Source organism: Pygocentrus nattereri, chromosome 4 (genome assembly GCF_015220715.1).
Source record: "Pygocentrus nattereri isolate fPygNat1 chromosome 4, fPygNat1.pri, whole genome shotgun sequence".
Classification (NCBI taxonomy): domain Eukaryota; kingdom Metazoa; phylum Chordata; class Actinopteri; order Characiformes; family Serrasalmidae; genus Pygocentrus; species Pygocentrus nattereri.
This window is the reverse complement of record NC_051214.1, coordinates 376,379-383,878: the sequence shown is the minus strand read 5'-3', so window position 1 is coordinate 383,878 and position 7,500 is coordinate 376,379. Positions and strand designations below refer to the sequence as shown.

The window sequence follows — 7,500 nt, the reverse complement described above, 5'->3', positions numbered from 1 at the left end:
GACTGTCAATGCTGCCGTATATCAAGATATTCTGGAAACGTTCCTGATTCCGACTGTTGAGGAACAGTTCGGCGAAGAAGACTTCATATTTCAACAGGATCTTGCACCGGCTCATGCGGCAAAGTCGACCAAAGATTGGTTCACTAAAAAACAGCTTGAAGTTTTGGCATGGCCGGCCAACTCGCCTGACCTCAATGTCATTGAAAACCTTTGGGCCATCGTCAAGCGGAAAATTCGCGACAGAAAGCCTACTACGCTGGACCAACTGAAGCAGAACATCGCCACTGCCTGGGAAGCTGTGAGTGCGGAAACTTGCGACAAGCTGGTCAAATCGATGCCGCGGATACTTCAGGCAGTCATACAAGCCAAGGGGGCAGCCACAAAATACTGAGAAAGTGATGATTGTAATTATAATAAAAATTATTCTAATTCAATGAAACGGTTTCTCCATTATTCTAATTCAATAAAACAACAGTGTCACAGTTAAATGGCCTAAATGGGCCTTTTGGAAAGCTCAGCTGAGCAAATTTTCTACAGGTAACGAGTTCTGTGATTAGTCTAACGAGTAGGACAGGTGCGGTGAACACCTGATTTGCTTTCTGCACAAAAAATGCATTCAAAGAATTTCATGATTGCACTATTTCAAATTATTCTAATTCGTTGACCAGCACCTGTAGATGGCTGTCCATGCCAGCAGCAGATAGTACAGCAGGTAGTCCGTTATGTGCCTGAGGTGAACAGATGGTGCACAAATCAATCATTTAAACCATGAATAAAACAAACCCCGCCCACTGTAACTGCTGTACCTTAGATATAATCATTAAAGGTGCAGTGTGGGAGATCTGGGGGACCTATTATCAGAAATGGAACATAGTAACATTCATCATTAGATCATTAGTGTTTAATCACCTGTAACTGAATAGCTGTGTTTTCTTCATCTTAGAATGAGCCCTTCATCTCTACATAGCAAGCAGCTCCATGTTGTGCCACCATGTCTCTACAGTAGCCCAGAACAGGCAAAACAAACTCTGCCTCTAGAGGGCGCCTTTCACACTTTTATGCTGAAGCACCAGCTTGAATTGTTTGGAGCTGTAGCTCCAGTTGGAGGACATACAGAAGAAGAGTCAGCGGTCGCTGCCAGAGCTGCTGACCGCTCTGTATTGTGTGAAGTTTGAGAACCTAAATTTAGATAAATGGATGATCAAATTTATTATTTAGCACCAAAAAAGAGAGGGAGAATCATCACCGTCAGAGAAGAGAAAACATGGAGAAGATAAACTAAATCAGGACAGACAATGACAGAAAACCTGACAGTTCTACTACACGCTTGGAAAGGGAGAGGTGAGGGAGGGGTGAGTCAGCTGGGTTCAATCTGCAATCTCACCACTAGATGACACTAAATCTTACACACTGCACCTTTAAAATACTTCAAAATCTTATTATTTGAGCATAAATGCGAAAAATCCATTCAAGATTAAATGCATTTTCCATTATAGATAACAAAAAACATACATTATAGCCTTTCAGTGCTGTTACACAAACACATTCACCGTCTGAAACATCTGCAATATTCCACAACACCAACCACCAACACCACCCATTTTCCAAAAGTCCCCCATAACTCGTAATAGTGTGAGAGACAGAGAGATTCCGAGTGGTTTGGTGTTTAATGGTCCCGACGTCTTTACAGTGGTGGTGATGGGAACCAGGCGTCGCCATGACTACAACACAGATATAGACACTTTATTTACCATCCAGAACCACCAGAGAACCTACACGAGTCTTCTGAGCTTATATGGAATGTTGATGATGGAAAACAGTGGAAAATCTGGAATAATGAGTTTTCTTTGGGGACTATTTTGCCGCACAACGCCCTGCATGTCTCCCTCCACCATGAATGGAGTTGAAGTTCTCTAAACTCTCATAAAACAGCGTCTCAGTCATCAGGCAGTGAATTCATATCTGGCTCTGAGTATACTATCCTCTCTAGCTGGTGTTAGCTAGAACCAAATACATTGAAAAGATCCCAGTGCTATCTTGACAAACAAACATGGTGGAACATTACATTTATTTATGGCATTTGGCTGACGATCTGATCCATAGCGACTTACAATTTGATTGTTTTACAAAGGTAGGCGGAGGCAGTGTCAGGAGTCTTGCCCAAGGACTCGTATTGGTATAGTGTACATAGGAACATCATCCACTGAGGAGAAAGAACCCTGAGCAGAAGCTCATGACCCTGATTAAAAACAGCACAGACCAGCAGGCTTTTCATGCTGATCTATACTCGTCTATACCAGTCTATACTGGCTCTGGTTTAGCTGGTCACCCCAGCATGGCCATGCTGGTTGACCAACATACCAGCATCAAAACAACTCATGCTGTTTCCTTCCTCGTGATTAACCATATAACCTTTTATGAAGATTCGTCATTATCAGAGACGGTCAGAACCTAATCAGCAGGCGGACGCAGCGCCATATGATAAATACTGATCTAATACTGGATTTAAAATGAAATAATCCCTTGTGATGAAGCTGAGACTGTATTTCAAAAGCATAAACCGCTTCCTGAGTGAAGTCCGGAACAGTCAGTGACATTCAGAGCAGATTTTCCACAGTCGGCCGGAACAAAGCCGGCTTTATTCAGCTGTTCAGTCTGTTATGGAGCAGACGCCACACGTGCACACATTCCACTGCTGCAGTTCACACTCACACCGCACCGCACTCACACCGCACCACACCGCACCGCACCGCACCACACCACACTGCACCGCACTCACACTCACACCGCACCACACTGCACCGCACTCACACCGCACCACACTCACACCACACTCACACCGCACCACACTGCACCGCACTCACACTCACACCGCACCACACTGCACCGCACTCACACCGCACCACACTCACACCACACTCACACCGCACTCACACCGCACCGCACTCACACCGCACCACACCGCACCACACCACACTGCACCGCACTCACACTCACACCACACCACACTGCACCACACTCACACCGCACCACACCACACTGCACCACACTCACACTACACCACACTGCACCACACTCACACCGCACCACACTGCACCGCACTCACTCCGCACCACACTCACACCGCACCACACTACACCGCACTCACACCGCACCACACCACACTACACCACACTCACACTCACACCACACTGCACCACACTCACACCGCACCACACTGCACCACACTCACACCGCACCACACTACACCGCACCACACTCACACCGCACCACACTACACCGCACCACACCGCACCGCACCACACTGCACCGCACTCACACTCACACCGCACCACACTGCACCGCACTCACACCGCACCACACTCACACCACACTCACACCGCACCGCACTCACACCGCACCACACTGCACCGCACTCACACTCACACCACACCACACTTCACCGCACTCACACCGCACCACACTCACACCACACTCACACCGCACCACACCGCACCGCACTCACACCGCACCACACCGCACCGCACTCACACTCACACCGCACTCACACCGCACCACACTCACACTGCACCACACCGCACCACACTCACACCGCACCGCACTCACACCGCACCACACTCACACCGCACTCACACCGCACCACACTCACACCGCACCGCACTCACACCGCACTCACACCGCACCACACTCACACTGCACCACACCGCACCGCACTCACACCGCACCGCACTCACACCGCACCACACTGCACCGCACTCACACTGCACCGCACTCACACCGCACCGCACTCACACCGCACCACACTGCACCACACTCACACCGCACCACACTCACACCGCACTCACACCGCACCACACTCACACCGCACCGCACTACACCAGACTGCACCGCACTCACACTCACACCACACCACACTGCACCACACTCACACCGCACCACACTGCACCGCACTCAGACCGCACCACACTCACACCGCACTCACACCGCACCACACTCACACCGCACCGCACTCACACCACACCACACTCACACCGCACCGCACTCACACCGCACCACACTCACACTGCACCACACTGCACCACACTCACACCACACCGCACCACACTCACACTGCACCGCACTCACACCGCACCACACTGCACTCACACCGCACCACACTGCACCACACTCACACCGCACCACACTGCACCACACTCACACCGCACCACACTGCACCGCACTCACACTGCACCGCACTCACACCGTACCACACCGCACCACACTGCACCACACTCACACCGCACCACACTCACACTGCACCACACTGCACCACACTCACACCGCACCACACTGCACCACACTCACACCGCACTCACACCGCACCACACTCACACCGCACTCACACCGCACCGCACTGCACCGCACTCACACCGCACCATACTGCACTCACACCGCACCATACTGCACTCACACTGCACCACACTCACACCACACCGCACCACACTCACACCGCACCACACTGCACCACACTGCACCACACTCACACCACACCGCACCACACTCACACCGCACCACACTGCACCACACTCACACCGCACCACACTGCACCACACTCACACCGCACTCACACCGCACCACACTGCACTCACACCGCACCACACTCACATCGCACCGCACCGCACTGCACCACACCACAGTGCACCACACCACACTCACACTCAAACGGCACCACTTACAAAGCACCGCACTGCACCACACCGCACTCACACCACACTCTTGCAACACTCTCATTGCACCGCACTGCACCATACCACATCACACCACACTGCATCGTACTCACACTACACTCACAACACACTCACACCACACTACACCACACTGCATTCACACTCACACCACACTCACACTACACTCACACGACACTGCACCAAACTCACACCACACCCGCACTCACACCACACTTACACTTCACTACACCACACTCACACCACACCCGCACTCACACCACATCACACTGCACCACACTGACACTCTCTCTCTCTGTCTCTTTTTCTATCTCTCTCTCTCTCTCTCTCTCTCTCTCTGTCTCTTTTTCTATCTCTCTCTCTCTCTCTCTCTCTCTCTGTTGTTTATGTTATCTGGGTGAAGAAGAAGTTCAGCTGCAGGGTCACTGACCTCTACATGCTCAAGAAAGGAGACACACTCACAAACTGCTCTCACTGAACAGAGAGAGCGTCTACAGATGGAACCAAACTAGTTATTAAAGACAAGGTTCTCTGAGTAACACAGTTACAGTATAAAGACAGACAGTGTTTCATCATCTTAAACACTCTGGTATGAAAGTGTACAGTTACACAGCGGAAATTAGTTCTAAGGAAACTTTTTAACTGACTGTGTGTCATTCAGTTTATACAGCCACATGCAAAGACTAAACACCCCTGGTCAAACTCTCTTTGATGAAAATGAGTTTAGAAAGTTTTACAAACTGTAGAACGGACTCGGTTTATATCACAATACCTACATTTATAGTCGGTTATTCATTCAGCCTAATGAGAAACTGTAGAACAGACTCGGTTTATATCACAATACCTACATTTAGAGCCGGTTATTCATTCAGCCTAATGAGAAACTGTAGAACGGACTCGGTTTATATCACAATACCTACATTTAGAGTCGGTTATTCATTCAGTCTAATGAGAAACTGTAGAACGGACTGGGTTTATATCACAATACCTACATTTAGAGTCGGTTATTCATTCAGCCTAATGAGAAACTGTAGAACAGACTCGGTTTATATCACAATACCTACATTTAGAGTCGGTTATTCATTCAGCCTAATGAGAAACTGTAGAACAGACTCGGTTTATATCACAATACCTACATTTAGAGTCGGTTATTCATTCAGCCTAATGAGAAACTGTAGAACGGACTCGGTTTATATCACAATACCTACATTTAGAGTCGGTTATTCATTCAGTCTAATGAGAAACTGTAGAACGGACTCGGTTTATATCACAATACTTACATTTAGAGTCGGTTATTCATTCAGTCTAATGAGAAACTGTAGAACGGACTCGGTTTATATCACAATACTTACATTTAGAGTCGGTTATTCATTCAGTCTAATGAGAAACTGTAGAACGGACTCGGTTTATATCACAATACCTACATTTAGAGCCGGTTATTCATTCAGACTAATGAGAAACTGTAGAACGGACTCGGTTTATATCACAATACCTACATTTAGAGTCGGTTATTCATTCAGTCTAATGAGAAACTGTAGAACGGACTCGGTTTATATCACAATACTTACATTTAGAGTCGGTTATTCATTCAGTCTAATGAGAAACTGTAGAACGGACTCGGTTTATATCACAATACCTACATTTAGAGCCGGTTATTCATTCAGTCTAATGAGAAACTGTAGAACGGACTCGGTTTATATCACAATACCTACATTTAGAGTCGGTTATTCATTCAGCCTAATGAGAAACTGTAGAACGGACACGGTTTATATCACAATACCTACATTTAGAGTCGGTTATTCATTCAGTCTAATGAGAAACTGTAGAACGGACTCGGTTTATATCACAATAACTACATTTAGAGCCGGTTATTCATTCAGCCTAATGAGAAACTGTAGAACGGACTCGGTTTATATCACAATACCTACATTTAGAGTCGGTTATTCATTCAGTCTAATGAGAAACTGTAGAACGGACTCGGTTTATATCACAATACCTACATTTAGAGTCGGTTATTCATTCAGTCTAATGAGAAACTGTAGAACGGACTCGGTTTATATCACAATACCTACATTTAGAGCCGGTTATTCATTCAGTCTAATGAGAAACTGTAGAACGGACTCGGTTTATATCACAATACCTACATTTAGAGTCGGTTATTCATTCAGCCTAATGAGAAACTGTAGAACGGACTCGGTTTATATCACAATACCTACATTTAGAGTCGGTTATTCATTCAGCCTAATGAGAAACTGTAGAACAGACTCGGTTTATATCACAATACCTACATTTAGAGTCGGTTATTCATTCAGCCTAATGAGAAACTGTAGAACGGACTCGGTTTATATCACAATACCTACATTTAGAGTCGGTTATTCATTCAGTCTAATGAGAAACTGTAGAACGGACTCGGTTTATATCACAATACTTACATTTAGAGCCGGTTATTCATTCAGTCTAATGAGAAACTGTAGAACGGACTCGGTTTATATCACAATACTTACATTTAGAGTCGGTTATTCATTCAGTCTAATGAGAAACTGTAGAACGGACTCGGTTTATATCACAAAACCTACATTTAGAGCCGGTTATTCATTCAGTCTAATGAGAAACTGTAGAACGGACTCGGTTTATATCACAATACCTACATTTAGAGTCGGTTATTCATTCAGTCTAATGAGAAACTGTAGAACGGACTCGGTTTATATCACAATACTTACATTTAGAGTCGGTTATTCATTCAGTCTAATGAGAAACTGTAGAACGGACTCGGTTT

At 46.6% G+C, this 7,500-nt stretch overlaps 1 protein-coding gene across 2 annotated transcripts in view; it reads right to left on the bottom strand.

Annotated features, from left to right (window-relative positions):
- The window catches only part of lama4 (laminin, alpha 4), a 57,981-nt gene that overhangs the window by 49,261 nt on the left and 1,220 nt on the right, over nt 1–7,500 (bottom strand). The gene's annotated exons all lie outside the window — the stretch shown is intronic.